This window comes from Zeugodacus cucurbitae, chromosome 5 (genome assembly GCF_028554725.1).
Source record: "Zeugodacus cucurbitae isolate PBARC_wt_2022May chromosome 5, idZeuCucr1.2, whole genome shotgun sequence".
Lineage (NCBI taxonomy): Eukaryota > Metazoa > Arthropoda > Insecta > Diptera > Tephritidae > Zeugodacus > Zeugodacus cucurbitae.
In genome coordinates this window covers 44,306,916-44,326,022 of record NC_071670.1, presented here as the reverse complement: position 1 = coordinate 44,326,022, position 19,107 = coordinate 44,306,916, and the positions used below count along the sequence as shown (strand labels likewise).

The window sequence follows — 19,107 nt, the reverse complement described above, 5'->3', positions numbered from 1 at the left end:
GTTGCATATGCAAGGGGGCAAATTTGAATTAACGGAAGTGGGAAGTGGCGGGACCGGAAACGAGCACCGGGAGGGAACCGGATATAACCCACTTCCGGTTTCCGGTCTCCCACTTCCGGTCTGGACCCCAAACCGGAAGTGGACGTCCGTTATTTTCATTTCCGGTTTCCGGTCCAAGTCGACTTCCGGCCCGCCACTTCCCACTTCCGTTAATTCAAATTTGCCCCTTTGCATATGCAACACCATCGGGTAGCTCTGCCGCTCTGCCGGCGCCGCTGCCAAAAAACTGCATTTCAATTTGGTGCGAAAATCTGGGATTTCTACTAGGCGACCAGGAGCAGGCAGTAGGTGGCTGCGAAATTGAAAAATGCGAATTGTGGCCAAACGGAGGCACTTAGAGCCATGCGGTTTTTACTGGTCTCTTCAGAATCGCATGGCCCACAAGTGTATAAAAAAATAGTTGTTGTTGTTGCACTGTAAACATTTATAAAAAAATTAAAATATGTTGCAATCGGCAACAAATATGAGAAAACCGCATCAAACACCAGTAAATGCTAACTTTATTTGGACATTATGGGCATAGAAAGTTGCAGGGAGGCCTGCAGATTATTCTGAGTACCATTAACGTTAAGTAGCTCCATTTTTTGTAAAAGTTTGAAGGCCTACTAACAGCAAAGATAGTACCATGTTATATTAATAAATATTTATTTAATTTTAATCACTTTGCCATGGAATTTGTTCTTGTAATTTTGCGCCAAATAAATGCAACAATTTAAACAAAAAAACATCGAAAAATATTAAGAAACCACGAAGTTTTGGCAAAAAGTGTGATTACATGATTTCTGCACTCTTTGCAGTGGCTTAACATGTACAATAACATTCTACTGTCCGCTAACATAACAGTCTGCATAAATAATAAATAAATTGTTCAGCCAATTCAAATAAATAAATTAAACCAATTAAGATTATTATTTTTTTATTTTATTAATTAATGCGTATATATATTCGTTTTTTAAAGAAGTTGTATTTACTATTACATGCATTCACTGCATACTCTTTCATACATATATAGGAACATGTGCAAGTCCTGGCACAAACTTTATTCCAAAAGTGATTTACGGTTCCCTTGCATTTATATTCCAGAAAATATCGTAAAAAACGTGGATCTTTTCAGAAAACTTAATATTTCTTAGCCATCTGCTTTAGCCAGACCCATGTAGAAAAGATTTGCCCACGGAATGACAAAGGCTATGACGTCTTCAGAACCCAGATCTACCCAACGGTTTTCGAGATATTCGCCATAATCGACTAGCTGGGTATTGTTGACGTTTGATCTTACTTTGGAATCGACTAACTCCTAGACTTCCGAACGCGATCGTTGATTGCTGAGGTCTCCATCGAAAGAGGCACTCCTGATGCTAATACTCTCCAAGTTTTAGCCCGGTCCATGGATCCATTACAGTTATATTTTAGAAAAACCTAAAATTGGAATCAAACGCATTTCTTTATTAATAGGAAGTTCTTGAAACTAAGGTTATTTATTGATATCAGAAACAACAATAATTATCCAAAATAAGCTAAGTCAATAAGTAACTGTTTAAAAGAAATTTTAAAATATAAACATTTAGACAAACGGTATATTTGGTCAAACGCAGTTCAATAATATATAGGTCCACATTAGATACTTAAAAACTCCCATAAGTGGCAATGCTTTTTTTCTCATAGTTTCGCACACTTCAAAGACACAGGTCCATAAAAGCCTAAAATTAAGCACCAAATGTTTAAGAACTAGAAAAGGGTTCTGAATTCAAATATGAGTCCAGGAAATCAGAATTAAATTAGCATAGATAAGGATTATTATACAAGACTATTCAGTATTAAAACTCTTCGAAACAGTTACCGACCATAAGTACCCCAGATTTTTACGCTAAGCACTCTAGAGACTAGAAGCTTTGAATAAACTTCCAATCTCTAGGCTGATGAGGCTTCATTCCACAGAATCCATTACATCCAACACTTCATTAGTAAGCACCCGGCAAGGTTCGTAATGCGTAGGCTCCTACGAAAGTCTATTGTACGAGTACGTAATCGAAATGGATCGATTTTTTTATCTGACTTTAAACAATATTAGTTATTGATTTATTTACTTACTAAACTTCCTAAAGAACTACCTTTGATATCAATGATATGATACAAGAGAAGGCTAACTAATGCTGTTATAATTTTCAAAATAGTGTAGCAAATCAGAATGAGAATGTACATCAAAACTATTGCTACTGTAGAAATCACCTAGCAACCTTTTGAATGCTTCCAAACGCAGGAGGCGTGGGTGTGAGTGGTACATACATAGGTGAGATGGGGCAAATAGTGCATGAGCGATTGTAGTGTGACCACAGCATTTTTGGTACTTAACTTGATTTATGTGGCTTCATTAAGCATTCCACACATACCGGCCACAAAAGGCATAAAGCAGCGAACCAAATGTGAGTGGTACTGCTTGTCTCCACGAAGCACTGGTATTGGAGAATGGCTGAGACGTCTGCAAATGACCACTTTGTGTTTTAAACGATGGACGCTTACTAAATACATGAGAACAGTGCGCTTTCCCGGATAATTGCAGCGAAAAATGCTGGTTAAAACTAACAGAAACTTGAGGGTAAACTGTGCGACTTTTGGGTTAAGTAGGAGTAAATAAGTGTGGATGGAGAAATATTGATATATATATATAGAAATGTACTTGGAAAGAGCGATAGAAGTTCGAAGCATTGATTACAATAAAATTACTCTAACCTAATTTTGAAGTTAGTTTCACAATCAAGGGTTCACAGTTTTGAGCAATTAATTTTGGGATTGGGATCTTTTATGTTTTTATAAAATTTAGAAAAACTCATACTTTTTGGTATACTTGAATCTTAGTAGCCTCTATATCTTCCCTACCATCCATTTAAAAGTTGCATTTGAGTAAAACAAATCGAGGGTCCACTTCCACTTTCGATTTAGAATAATACAGTCTACAGTGGGATTGAATCCAACTTATTAAGAAGTCTATCACTGTTATCAGCCTCTTCGAGATTCTCCAAGTTTCATACAACTCAATGACACAGGTCCATAAACTACTTAAATTTAGACCCAAATGAGTTAGAACTATAAATTGTGCTTAAGGCTCTTCCAACCGACCAATGCAAAGCGATAACATTTCCTGGAATGATTCCAGGAATTAAGGAATTCAGTTCATTCAATGTCATTCAAATTCTTCCGCTCAGTTCTCCATAGAATGGAAGAGTCGAATTAGGCTTCCAATCTTTAGACTGTCAAGTTTTCATTCCACAGAATCTATAGAAATTTCTTAATAGGTCTTCCAACAGACCAATACAAAACAATCACAAATATGAATCCCGGAAATTAGTTCATTCATTCATTCAATTTCATTCAAATATTTTCCGCTAAGCTCTCTAGAGACTAGAAGACTTGAATAAGACTTCCAATCTCTAGGCTGATAAGGCTTCATCCCTCAGAATCTATTACGTCACACACTTCATTAGTAAGCACCCGATAATCGATTGTATTACAGTATTTTACAAAACTATTTCAGAGATATTTGAGAACAAAAAACATTCTCAGCGTTACTTAACTTTTCTCACATAAACGAATTCAAACCGAACATTTATCGGTCTGCCAAATCGTATGTGAATGTCCGCTTGAGCTACACTGGCACGCATAGATCAAAAACCGAAAAACCAACAAAATTTCAACCAAAACAATTAAGGGCAACAACACGTCGGCAGTCGGCATTCAAACGAAATATTGCGGCTCACAGTAGACCACCACCCCCCGGAAGGCGTACTTGCATTTCAAATGCTCAGAAACGCTTTATGACCGGACATCTGACGGGCTTGCTAGTAGTTTTAGAGGTTATTTTAGCATTTGCAAAAGCCCTCTCTCACTAGCCAACAGCCGCTACAACAACAGCAACCACAATTGTAACCATTCAAAAGAGAAACTATAGCTCATTTGATCATTTGTGCTGGTGGTCCACACACTTTACTTTTGCGCAGCGTTGCCATATCAGCAGTCAAACACCAAATCCTAACCCAAGTCTGTCAGTATATGTGTGTAGTTAGTGGTCAGCGGTTGAAAGCTCACATGCCTCGCTCTCACCCCCACCCTCGCTTCAATTGTCGAGCTCACTGCCAGTGGCCCACAAATATTTGCATAGTTACCTTTAATGTGGTCGAATTTTATGCAAAAAGCGTTTAGAAGACGACCCCGCTGCAGAAGCAGTAATGCATCAAAACGCTCGCTGGCGCTCCAATGCGGGTTTGCATGGAAAATTTGGGAAAATTTATTTGATTTTGATTTTGAATTTGAATTTATATGAATTTGCTTAGGAAAGTGTGGTGGCCACTAACTCCTCGGGGGAGGCAGCCTGCTGATTGTCTCTTTAATGTGCAAACACATTTCCTGCGTGCACTTTGATTGCCATTTTGAACAATTCGAAATTCGAACAAAAAGCTGCTGGAGAACAATGGGAAAAATGTAATAAAATTCGTTAGCCAGAAAATGGCATGGCGAACCCTTTGAGAAGCCAATGCCAAAGTAACTGATTAAGCAATCCTCATGCCACTCGATAACAACACATACATGGAATTCGATATATGGCCCCCGGAATCTACATGTATGTTTGTGTGTGTGTGGCTATTTTCTAAAGCAAACAGTAAATTCTTCTTTGTTGCTAATTGCGCGTTGAAAGTCTATTGTATCTGCGTGTCCTTCAAATTCTTTCACCCCCCAAATGCCAACGCACAAACTCGACATATCTACACGCGTGTCTCATACGAGTATAAGTAGTATTTTTAAGATACATACACCCGTATATAAATCATAGAACCATTTCAGTCCGTTAAGGAACGAGGGAGGTTTGATAGCAAAGTGTAAAAATGTTCTGCTTTTTTGAAGCAGTTGAAAATTGTTTGATTATAGTAAAGCATCACGTTACAATTCGATCCCGATAAAGAGAGAACACACCCGTGGCCACTTGTAGGCATTTAATTGATAAATATGTCATAGAGTTGACTAAGCCTCGTTGAAAACAATCTCTGACATGCTAAACCAGCAAACGTGACGAGGATTGAATGTGGGAATGTACTGAAATTTAAAGGAATGAAATTAAGAACTCTAGTAGAAGTGCTAACAGGTCCCAGTCTGATTTTTAGACACGCTAGCAGACTGGGAGAACCATACAATGATTACTGTAGAAGCCTGCAAGAAGTAGAAGCAGAAGAAGCTGTAGTATATCTTCTAAGCAGATCTAAAGCTTTGTATAGGAAAAGAATAACAACTATCGGTAGCGGTTTTGTCGACGATGTCTCGGAAGTTGAACAAATGCATATGTAGAACTTATTAAATTGATTAACTTCATGAAAGTCACTGAATGTTTCAGAGAGAACATGGTAATATGAGGGGATTACAGTTCCGCTAGTTTTAAACCTAGGTGCGACGTCCAACATCCACTATACGTATTCATTTTAAACACTCTTAAAAGCAGTACAAATCTACTCGCTAAAAGGTCATTAAAAAATTGGTCCACAGGCTATCTAGCGCAAGTTTCAGTTCAACAATAAAAAATAGCTCATTAAAACACCACGACTTTCAAAAATAATACATTGATTTTATAGGGTAATCAACCCTGAATATATGAATTGGTTCTGAGTCCAAATATCGATCAATAAAACCAATCGGTTAAGACAGTTTCAATAATGTAAAGGATTTTTAAGAAGTGATCATATTGGTACCATACAATAGGTACTACCTCACAAGCTATCGTTAGAATATTCAAGTTATAAGTATAGAAGTACTGCTGTCCTACGGCTGGGAAGCCATTCAGTGGCAGAAAGTGAAAAAAAAATTATAAATAGAAAATATTTGTATGGTGATGGTAATTCTAAATGCAAAGCAAAGCTCACCTCCGTCGCTCATCAGCTTTCCTTGACAAGAGTTGACATCGCAGTGAATTGTTTTTGGAAGATAAGCCTCTTCCGATTCGGATCTCTTAATTATCCAACCCACTGTGTTTTGATTCCCTGACCTCTGGAATATGGTAGTAACCACCCATTCCATTAAAGAAAACTACAAAGTCCAAGTATTTTTGCAAACAATTCGTTCCGGATCTCAAGATAATCCACTTGAAGGATTTTGTGCTGAAATAATGGTCGAATCAAGATTGTGAGTTTCAGAAGAGTTTCTTGTTATAATATTCAGCCTTTAGAAAGCTTCATTATTTGTAAAAACGTCTTACATATTGAAAGAATACTAATATTCTATAAGAAGCTTCCTTTTGATTTATAAATCTTATATTTTTCAGAACAGATACCTGAGGAGATGTTGAAAAACTATCTAACTTATCAACTCTTTATGACTCTTTGTTGTTCTATGGTCTACCATCATTATATATTTTTTAAAAATTTTTTTTTTTTTCATGAATATTTCTATTAAATTTTCTTACTGAACCCTTCTGATTTACCAAACCGTACTCGTAAATATATATTGTTCTTTTCTCTTGACCCCCAAAGCCCTTTCTCTTTTTCAGTTCGGCACATCACTTGCTACGGCATTTTTCATTTCTCATTTAACGCCATTACTTGGCTTAATGAAACATTTCTTTTTGATTTTGCATTCCTTCCATAGCTAAAGGATATGTTTGCGTAAAAAAAGAATTCAAACAAATGTGTCGTCTACTCGTATGAGTGTGTGTACCTATGTCTTTTGTATGTAAATTTGGTAATATATATATATGGATGTGTGCATGTATGTCAAAAACGTACTCATACATATTAATGTCTCTCTCTTCTTTTAAAATCAAATTGTGGAGATAAAAAATTAAAACAAAATTTATTAGGCGCCTCAAAGCAAAGTCTAGCTGAAGGGGTTAATTTATATGGGTGTTGTCTCAAGTGCATATGTATATATTTATGTATGTATGATTGTATATTGTAGAAAGCAATTAAGATAATGTGTAAAAAATACAAATAAGACAATATTTTATTGAAGTCATACCAGATATATGACATTTACTAACAACACTCATAAGCAGACATTCAGGCCTTATTCATAATAAAATCTGAATGATAATTGTGAAACAAACAGGAATAAATATTTCACTTGAGACTATCTGAAATATTCGTCTTTTGTGCTCTAAAACCAACCCATGGATATGTGGGCTTCAAACCCATATATTGTATCACATTAACGAAACTTCTAGCGAAAAGGACTAAAACGCCATGGATGAGGACCCTTTTTAATGGAAAGTATGGTTAGTGCTTTTAGATCATATACTAGGAATGTTGGTCTGCTAAATATAGAAGAAAAGGAAGATCTACTAGTTTCTAGAATTACAAAGCAAAAACCATTAAATCATGGAGTCAATGAGAAAATTAGGCGACAAGGGTGGAAAATTGAAGAATGTTAATGTCGGAAAATTTACCCTGTTCTACTATCCTATTACCTATTACATAGGTTATACATAATCCCGATATAAGAAGATCAAACAAAAAGTGATAGATAAAAGAAAAGCTTGCAAAGTTCTAGAACTGATCACAATATAAGAATTCAGACAAATATTCCAACAGTTCTCACTCCTACTCTGAGTGTCCTGTTGAAGTAATCAACATAGATAAGCAGTCGAATAAACCGTTGAATTTCATACTTATTCAAAAAAAAAAAAAAAAACTGATACCCCGAAGAATGACGAGACATAGAGTAAAGAAAATAAGTAGTAAACTTAAAAGAGAGATCTTTAAATACGTTACTACGGCAAGCATGACTTCTCAGGGCCTAGAACCAATTTACTGAAAAATATGCAAAATGTCCTATGCGAAAACGAAGGAGTAGCTGTTTCAACATCCTACTATGTCTAATTAAGAGAAGGAAAAATGTGGATGCCAACAGATTACGGACAAAACTACTCAAATATGGCGATTAAAAATGTATAAAGGATCTGATCGAAAACATATAAAAAATTGGAACTACGGACTATCTTTATATTATATACTTGACTCTACATGTACATATTAGGGCTCTTAAAATTATTAGATTAACCTGAAAACCGATTATTCGAATATCCGGTTTGTAACCGTTCGTATGAATATTAACCTACTATTCGAATAGTCGTTCTTCTACGATTATTCGAATAGTTGTTCTGCTGTCATTATTCAAATAGTTGCTCCGCTGCGAGCATTTGAATAATTGAAAAGTGTTGGAAATCCAAGCAGCCTTTGATTTTTGTTCGTTTTTATTTGTGAAAATGTCAATTGTGCGCATTTTTCATGAGTCTCACATTTTTCAATAAACATAGAAATTTAATGAACTTTCACTATTCGAATAGTCGACAACGAATGGTTAACCGAATAGTCGGAAATGAGCGGTTCATCGAATAGTCGACAACTTACGAATATCCGAATAGTGCAAACCGAGTATTATTATTCGAATAATGTCCTATTTGGTTAATTCGGTTAGTCGATTAGTCGAATACCAAGAGCTCTAGTACATACGGTATGTGACTTGATGTTATTAGACATACCAAAAGATCTACAAATTTATGCCGAATGACTACGCCTAGATTTTTAAACATGTTTTATTTCGTCGGAACTAGTGTACACGGTTTTGTCAAGGGTATTGGTTGAATAATTTAATCGCACTTAAGCCAAATTGATGAAACCTTAGTAGTCTGGTATTAAATCATAGAAACTATTTGAGATACAAACAACACGAGACAACACACTTTCGAACTAAATCTATCTCTGAAAATTTTCGGCTCGGGCGAAAGAGATAGACCTACGCTACTTCAAAAATTAAAAAAAATTGTTCCATCAAAATAAATTTCGAGAGTTAAGAGAGAGTTAATATACTCTTTACCACTACATTCTATTCTAAAGGAGCAAGTGTGTTTCTCATCAGCAATTCTTCAGGTGCCATATTTCGGCATTATTAAGCCAAATTAGTACTGAAGTTAGTTTGTACTAAGTTTTTATGTATCACAAGACGAAAGAGAGTTATATAATCTACTCCGCTCCCTCATCTTTCTTTTTTTCAGTTTTCGTGTGTCGCCTCCACACATAAATCATGCATTCTTCCTCCGAAATTATATTTTTAAATACTTGTACATGGAGAGAAGATGAATATCAGAGTGGATTTTGACTACGACGCGGCTCTTCCATTCAACTGCAACTGCATAATTCATGACTTAAATCTATTTAGCCGCCATTAACGCTAGCAACTGCTTCCGTCCACACACACACACACACACACATACACACTCTCATATATATGCAGTATCTTTCCGCCACTTGTTGGCCGCTAAATCTTTTATTATTCAGCGTTATCCTTTTTTTGCTTTGTAAATCCAGCTCTTACACGCATAACGGTTTTTTTCTACGCCGGCACTGCTTGCACAACGCATGAAAGGAAGAATGGTGAAAAAATACTTAATAATGAAAAATTTAATTACATATGAACTCATAAATTAACCGATGCCAACAGCAGTGGCAGTGCTAAAGGAGCACAAACACTCTCTCTCGTGCATGGAATGCCAATGTCGTAGGAAAGGATATGCGTAAGACAGGTATTATGTGTTGTGTATGAAGGCTTTGTATTCCTTTTACATACTGGCCTAATATTTTTTTCCTTGCTTTGCCGGAAGTGCGTCAAGCGACTGAGTAGCCGGTTTTTGTTGTTTGACTTTTTTATTAAATTACTGAGTTTTTAAGTGTGTGAGTGTTCGTGAGTATGGGAGTTGTTTCTGCTTAGTACTTAACCATTACACCCGCCTCTTAGCCTGACGATACTTTTTGTTCATTTCAATTTTGTTAATTGTTTAGTTATCAAAATATCAAAGGATGCAGATGTATATAGGATGCATAAGATATAGGATGAATAAGATATTTCTCTTCATTTGACTTTTTAAATGATTGGAAACGAAAAGATGGAAACGAAATACAAAATTCACTTCCATTGTAAACAAAAAATTGCAGTTGTAGCGTCACTTGAGATCAATAATTTGAGAAAGTATACAGATTTTATGTTTTCTCGTCAAATTAAAGAATTTTTATGTCCATGTAGTAAATGGATGTTTTCAAAGACAACTATTGAAATTATCGTTAATGTAATTGTCTCGGAAGCTCTAATGTTCTATGTGGTTTCTGTTCCTAAAGTCGCCCAAAATTGATCTATAGGACAACATACATATTTCATTCCACTGAAAACAATCTAGGAGAGTGTCCTTATACAATGTGAAATCTCTAGAGAATAAGTATCAGTGAACCCTATAGATTCTCCGTTCAAACCCATTTAGAAAACAAAGCTAACAAAGACAAAAATAAAGGACTTTGAACATGTAAAAATTTAGGTTTAAATCGATGATTTACGCCTTCTTCCCATATAACAGAATTTTGAATTACATCACATCCTTTAAAGGGAGAAAGAATTACTTCACATTTTCTCATATAAAAATGTTAAGTTTTTATAAAAGTTAAGTAATAATGTTAACTTGTGTCAAAAACTTATAAATGCTGGTCAATACTTAACCCTAACCCACCTAATCCATATAGCTGACTCCGATTACTTAGTTGTACTACAGTTTAACACATTGGCTGCCATGCTGTTTTGACGATAACCTTCAGCGGGTGCAAAGCACGTTTTTTGTTATAAACTGATGTAAATCGAGAATATATTTTGTTTTGTACTGTTCCCGAAAATTTTTGCGCTTTATTTCGATTTTTATGCGTTTTTATACTCTCGCAACAAAAGTTGCTAAAGAGAGTATTATAGTTTTGTTCACATAACGGTTGTTTGTAACACCCAAAACTAAACGAGTTAGATATAGGGTTATATATACCAAAGTGATCAGGGCGACAAGGTGAGTCAAAATCCGAATGTCTGTCTATCCGTCCGTCTTTCCGTCCGTGCAACGGATAACTTGAGTAAAAATTGAGATATCTTGATGAAACTTGGAACACATGTTCCTTGTGACCTTGAGAGGGTTGTTTTCGAAAATGGGCAAAATCGGACCACCGGACCACTGCCACGCCCACAAAATGGCGAAAACCGAAAACATATAAAGTGTCATAACTAAGCCATAAATAAAGTTATAAAAGTGAAATTTGGAACAAAGGATCGCACTAGGAAGGGTCATATTTGGATGCAATTGTTTTGGGAAAGTGGGCGTGGCCCGCCCCCAAATCGGTTATTTATATATATCTCGCAAACCAATAAAGCTATATAAAACAAACTTTCTGCAGTCGTTTCTCTTACGTACCCCACCACACACCATGAAAATAGTTGAAATCGGATAATAACCACGCCCACCTCCCATACAAAGGTTAGGTTGAAAATTACTAAAAGTGAATTATCTCACTAACGAAAAACGTCAGAAATGCAAAAAATTTTACAGAAGAAATTGCACAAGGATTTTGCACTCAGATTTTTTTACAAAATGGGCGTGGCATCGCTCACTTATGGGTCAAAAACCATATCTCAGGAACTACTCGACCGATTCGAATAAAATTCGGGATATAATATTTTCTTGTCACCCTGATGACACGTGTGTAAAATGGTCACAACTACGACAATTTCCCATGTAACTCAATTTTGAACTCCATCTTATTCCTTTACTTTATAATATATACATAAGAAACCAATGAAGATAGCGAAATAAAACTTTACGCAAATACTGTATATGATCTGTGGCGTCACTTGTGAAAATCGGAATTTGTCAAAATCGGACTATAACTTTGAAGGCCTCGAATGTCGAATATGAAGAATTCAGTGTCCCATGGTAATTTTTCACCGAAAATTTCGGTTAATCTCTCAGATATTTTAATTTAATTCAGAGGAAATATTTTTCTTCTAATAGTGTGTCTTTGTAACAGAACAGAATGCGAGAGTATAAAATGTTCGGTTGCACCCGAACTTAGCCTTTCCTTACTTGTTTATGGTAGCGTTTATGTGCGTCGTGGCACTGTTCAAATGTTACGAAAGTGAGCCTCTTCGGTTTTTATTGTTATCCGTTTTATTTCACGTTTATTTTTATTCCATGTCGAACAACCCCTGTCGTATTTAAAAACGTTTTTCAGAATTCGCAATAGACATGGATATTTGATTTTGTGATCAAAGATTGCAAACCCTTCTCTCTCTAATTTTTCAAATTCGGATTAAACATTACTTTATTTTATTACCACAGAAACTGCCATTGAAAAGTTATTACCTTAAAGAAAAGGGATAAAATATGAAAAATTCTGAAATGATATTAGACGATCAAATAATTAAAACACGTGAGAAGCCTAAGGATTTTTGTTACAAAAACAATACGGATGATCTATACTTCGAAAAAAGTAACATTCACATTAAAACCGATCATCAAAGTTTATGTAATATATAAGCACAACACTTCACTTGGAAAGAGCCTTTGAACTAGATGAAGATTTAATAATTTCAAAAAACTTCGGAAAGTCACGGAGTCACATAAATTGATTGCCTTCGGAGATATTGCTTCTTCGTTCTATATAATTCAAATTGAGCTTAATGTTCTGTTTTAAACCCCTCAATTTTGACTATTTTAAAACAATTCAGAGTTTGATTTTATGCCTCTCTTTCTGTTTCTTCCGCATAAAGGTCCACAAAATCACAGCTACTGCTAGAAAAAATGTAAATAATCCAAGATGTTGCACTATGAGGACTCGAATTCGAATTCACGAATGACTTCCTTTCCATTCTCATCATGTCACGTCCTCCTATGTCTTTAATTTATATTTACATATATCTCACTCAAATCGAACAAAAAACTACAATAACCTAACCAACCCTTCCAGCTCATGCCAATTTGTCCAAACAAATGATTCTTGCTTTACTCTGCAACTAACCCTTCCCCCAAAGCGAGTCACATAAGAAATGAATAGTCTGTCCAGATGACGGAAAGAATAAATGTAATAGCATTCGCAAAAATATTCAATTGTCAAAACAAATTTTGCAAATGTGAAAGGAAAACATTCATCATAAGATTACCATACCGCAAGAAGTGACCGTCGTCAAAATCGGAAATCGGGCAACACACTAACAAACCAACGGGCAACATACTGAACCAAACATACACACATGCCCAACGATGGGTGCACCCCAAGGAATCGAAGGAAGTAAAAGAAGAGTTAGCTGGTGTTCGGGAGGTGATCAGTTGGTTGGCTACTCTGACTGGTTTGTATTAGACTACGAGCCAAATGTCATGGCGTGGTCACTCAAATGAATAAACGAAATTAAACTGGCACTGGAGCAACGGAGGTGGGAGTGCAAATGTGGCTGACGAGCGCCGGACGCCGGAACGAAGGCGAGCGCTTCCGTAGTGGAGATGGAGATGGAAGTGGTAATGGAAGGCAAAAGAAAAATCGGAAAAGGCTAAATGTAAGGCAAATGCAAGACGCAGCAGCAACAGAAGATGAGACACCCACACCACCTTCGTGCGTCTGTCACTAGCGTATGATAATGATATTGAGGGGGTGCGGGCAGCAGAACAAAGCGTGTAACTCTGTGTGGGTGAAGTGAAGCAACGTACTGGTGTAGGCACCACATGGGACCGCATGTCAACTCATATAGCCATCAATAAGTCATGTGGCAGGCGGTCAGGCGAGCACGCCAAGCAGATGAGCGCCGAGAAGCGTTGAATACTTAAGCATATGAATAAATACATAGTTATTCCTCGCATTCGCATTCTTCGCTTAGCCATTGATTAGGGTCATTTGACCGGCAGCACACAGTCACAGTTGTGCGAATATACGTTCAGCCAGTAACAGACGTCGGCGAGGTTGCATGCAGCATCATGAGGGCGATTTTGCTCCCGATATTTCTATTCTATTCTATTTTCTTAGTAAAACATATATATGATGTATTGTTGTTGTTGTTATCATTGTTGTTTGTATTGTTGCTTTTGAAACGTGCTGAAGTTTCCGTGCCGTCGTCTCACACATATAAGTATGTCTGTGTGCCACATAAATGTAGTCACTAATTACAGGCATCGAAGTATGTCTTTGTGGGAAGGGGATTGATATGAGCACTGTCCAACGGATGCTTAAGTAAACTTTCCCAACGTAATCAGCAGAAATAGCAGCGCCAGCAACAGCACCAGCAGCAGTTCGATGAGTTTTATTAGTGAGTAATGGCACATGATTTGGCAGTTGACACCAGTTGGTTGGGTGAGCGTGAGCTTAAAGAGTTGTGGGCGTGATAGCTCCCCACATGTTTCATGCATGTGGACGTGTAAATGTTAAGGTTTACACGAGGGCTGTATGATAAGCTAGTTGAATTCTAAACTCTGAATTAATTCCCGAAAGCCATTTAATGGTTTAGAAGAAGAAAATGGTAATACCAAACTTTATTATTTAGCTGAGGACGTCTCTGAACGATTTTCGTAGACCTGTAATTCGTTAATATATTATCGGTCATCAAAATTTTCCGAATGATGGATTTAACTCAAGACGACCTGAACCTCAGAAGACCTAGTCGGTAGAAAAGAATAGGTTAATAATTAATGGAGGAATGCACTGCGACCTGTAATCTTTTGTGTCCTCACAATGTCTACAGCGACTCCATTAGTCCCAACCCCCTGATGAATTTTAGGATAGTGCTGAGAGCAAGGAAGTCGATGCGCCCCTCAGTTGATATGTGATGATATGTCCCATAATTCTTCTCCTGCTTCTATGAAGTGCTATACATTCCGGTCCATATCACAGAAGCGGCAGGTTTGCCATGAGACCAAGCTCAGATTGTGAAGGTGTTTTCTGAGCTTAAAGTGATCTGTGTAAAGTCCCACTAGTATCCTTAGTTTGCCTCTTGGGAGGTTTATTAAACTCTTGAATCTTTTTGTTTTATGGTCTCCCAATAGGCATTTTGATTGGCGTAATCCAGCTGTCTGCCGCCAATGCTTTTCTCTGTCCCTCTTTTCCTCCGTCTGGAACATCTCCAGGATCGTAACGGGACCCACTGCCAAAAAGTGTTCCAGAACCTAGCATAGCAGTATTTTTGCAGGTTTCTCTGAACAGTCTCTCACAATCTCTGATTTAGCTACAACTTGAATGCTTGATGGCCAATCTCATGTAGTAAACGCTAGAGATTCTTCAATATTTGCATTGACGAGACGGCACGACAACTTCTTGTTTCTGTCTCAGCTACGTTCCCTCAATAGTCGGGTCTACATAAACCGAAACAACCCGGATTTTTATCTCAAAAGACTGGTAACTCATAATTTGGGAGTTTTTGTTCAACCGCTAGTACACCAACAACAACTAACCCGAAAACCGTGTACTTATCCAACCAACCTCGTAGAAATTTATATTTGTTATCGTTTTTGCGCGACTGCCACTGCTAATGAGCAACATTAATGAATGCTATTTTTCATGTAAGTAACAAAAACACTAACGAAATTTTGCAGAAATGACAGTCCAACTTTTTTTCGCAATGAAATTAAGGAAGTCAGCGTGATGTGAGGAAGGGGTGTAGCGTGTTACACGCACACATCATATGTTGTATGCAGTGGAAATATTGCCAAATAATAAAGGGTGATTTTTTAAGAGCTTGATAACTTTTTTTAAAAAAAAAACGCATAAAATTTGCAAAATCTCATCGGTTCTTTATTTGAAACGTTAGATTGGTTCATGACATTTACTTTTTGAAGATAATTTCATTTAAATGTTGACCGCGGCTGCGTCTTAGGTGGTCCATTCGGAAAGTCCAATTTTGGGCAACTTTTTCGAGCATTTCGGCCGGAATAGCCCGAATTTCTTCGGAAATGTTGTCTTCCAAAGCTGGAATAGTTGCTGGCTTATTTCTGTAGACTTTAGACTTGACGTAGCCCCACAAAAAATAGTCTAAAGGCGTTAAATCGCATGATCTTGGTGGCCAACTTACGGGTCCATTTCTTGAGATGAATTGTTCTCCGAAGTTTTCCCTCAAAATGGCCATAGAATCGCGAGCTGTGTGGCATGTAGCGCCATCTTGTTGAAACCACATGTCAACCAAGTTCAGTTCTTCCATTTTTGGCAACAAAAAGTTTGTTAGCATCGAACGATAGCGATCGCCATTCACCGTAACGTTGCGTCCAACAGCATCTTTGAAAAAATACGGTCCAATGATTCCACCAGCGTACAAACCACACCAAACAGTGCATTTTTCGGGATGCATGGGCAGTTCTTGAACGGCTTCTGGTTGCTCTTCACCCCAAATGCGGCAATTTTGCTTATTTACGTAGCCATTCAACCAGAAATGAGCCTCATCGCTGAACAAAATTTGTCGATAAACACATTTCGAACCGAACACTGATTTTGGTAATAAAATTCAATGATTTGCAAGCGTTGCTCGTTAGTAAGTCTATTCATGATGAAATGTCAAAGCATACTGAGCATCTTTCTCTTTGACACCATGTCTGAAATCCCACGTGATCTGTCAAATACTAATGCATGAAAATCCTAACCTCAAAAAAATCACCCGTTATTAATGAAATAGATAATAGTTTATTAATGAGTAACGGACCTGTCGAAACTATGCTTTTTTTGAACACGAAAGGGTCAACAGTAACGCAATGGGTCTTTTAAACTTTTTAACTGAACAGATATTTAACAATTTTTATGAGATCTACTTGATTAAGTCTTAAGGCAGCGTTAAAACCTTACTTAAAAATTGACACTGACGTCTTGATGAGAAGTTTTACTTGGAAGACCTTCTTTCAAGAATAGCTAAAATAAAGGGTTTTTCAATAAGAGCGGCACGCTTGCAGGAGTCCAGACGGTTTTCAAGCATATATCGGCCGTTACTGGTGCAATTTCACAGTCGATATTCGTACGAAGTTCATCAATCGTCGCTGGCTTGTTGGTATAGACCATAGACTTGACGTAGTCCGAGGCGGCCATTTTGTGAGGTAATACGTTCACCAAACTTCGTTTTCAATATATCGATTGTGACATTCGCTATGTGGTTTGTGGCGTCTTTCTGTTGGAACCACATATTGTCGAAGTCCATATCATCGAATTCGGTCCAAAAATATTCGGTTATTATTGAGCGCTAGTGATTCCCATTCACAGTAACGTGCCGGTCTTGATCATTACGGAAGGAGTACGGCCCAATGACGCCGCCGTCCCATAGACCGCACCAAACCGTAACATTTTCGGAATGCAATGACTAATCATGGAGTACATGTGGATTGCTACCTGACCCATTACGCATTTTTTGCTTATTGACGAAACCATTGAGCCAGGAATTAGCCTTATGGCGGAAGACGATTTTTCTTTCTTTCACACGACGATTCTGGTGGTCAAGTGACTTCAGTTCTTGCGTCAATTTGATCTTGTAAGGATGTAGGCCAAGGCAAAATTCACCACAACGACGTCACAGAGAAGCCCAACGCTTGAGAGCGACATGTGAGATACTGATTTTGGGCCTCCTCAATTAATGCGCTAGCGGCAGTAATATTCTCGACACTACGAGTACTTCTTTGCCACACTGGCACGGGAACACTGTGTACTGTGCTTGTGAATTCAAATTTTTCGGAGGTAAATTTTAATAATTTCGACTCGTTATTGGATCGTATATCTATCCATGATGAAATGGCAAACCTTACAGAAGAGAAATGTCAAAAAAGCAAGAAAAATATGGTGCCGTTTGCTGTCCCTATCGGTCTACTTTTATATGATCCCTGTTGAAAACCCCTTTATTTTTGCTTTTCTAATTGAATTGCAGTGTTCTATATCTGTAACTATAAATATGCTCCAATTTAATTTTTATTATGTCTTCAAATTATTGGTTATTTCCTGTCATCAACTGGCCGCGATTAAAAAACTATCGAAGAAGTAGTCAATTTGACTTGAATTTGCAATAATACATTATTCTTAAAAATATTTTATATTATTGTAGTTGTAACTACCGAATTGACAGTCTTAGGCTGGATAAAAATTCGGATGCGTTGCAAAAGTTCAGATCTTTAAGTTTTCACTTAAGAGACATGAGAATAATCATTACAACAGACAATAAAGTAAGCAAATATTTAAAAATGTGATATAACTACTGCCAAGAACTCCCAGTTTTCTTAAGGAATCATTTTTTTCTTCAACATAACATTAGTTACCGACGAGTAGTTCATCAAAATGAGTTAGTTTTTAAAGCTTCTAAGAACATAAATAAATGGTCTGTACTTTTGTGTGATAAATATCACAGTATGCAGTTCGAGTTCTTCGACGAAGTTTCCCTAGATGTTTTCCGATGAGATAACTGTTATTGGTAGAAAAAAAGTTTCAAAGGTCAACTGAAATAGGACATGTTTTGGATTTGGGAAGTGACTGCCGAATAAAATATCAATCAAGTTTTTTTTATGAAACCAAGTCTGAGAAACGTCCAGTAGTGTGTTTGATAACAGGAATCTCGACGAAAAAAGTGCTTAAAAAATTCCACGAAATCAATTAAGTATCTTGAAAAGTTTACTATTTAAAATGAGTAAAATATTTACTGAATGGTCAAGATATGATAAAAACAGAGATGGGAAAAGAAATTGCGCTTTCATCTTAACAATAGAAAATACAACGTTTCAGTGGATCAGCTTAAGATAGAAAGTCTGTGTAGCTCTGAACGAAATTGAATTTTTTTGGAACCACAAAGGTTCTAAAACTAACGCTCTCAACCCGCTTCTAGACGGCTATTGGATTTTTATACAATAAACTTAAGATTTCACTGGTGACTGGGGGTTAACTGAAGACAGTAGGTTCACTGAGGTCGCGAGCTCAAATCGAGCGTCGTGACTTCCCCATACCTTTTGTAATGAGCCGGCAGATCCTCATTCAAAAATTGATTCTAGAGACACTGGAGACAGGAGGTTCACTGAGGTCGAAAGTCAAAACTATCTTACTCTAACTTAAATTGCTGAAATCACCTTCGGCTCATGCAACTGTGAAAGTAGCAGGACACTCCAGTAAATGTGAATATGTATAGGTATTACGAGTCGAAATAAATCAACTTAATTGAAATTGAATAGAAATACATACATACATATACATATATGATGAGAAGAAGAAAACTATAAGCATCGCA

At 37.0% G+C, this 19,107-nt stretch overlaps 1 protein-coding gene across 1 annotated transcript in view; it reads right to left on the bottom strand.

Annotated features, from left to right (window-relative positions):
- Window positions 1-1,095: 1,095 nt before the first annotated feature.
- The window catches only part of Smg1_0 (serine/threonine-protein kinase Smg1), a 50,427-nt gene continuing 32,415 nt past the window's right edge, over window positions 1,096-19,107 (bottom strand). Inside the window, exon 10 of the transcript XR_008471173.1 lies at window positions 1,096-1,479. The gene's annotated coding sequence lies outside the window, so the exon portion shown is untranslated. The remainder of the gene's footprint in view (window positions 1,480-19,107) is intronic.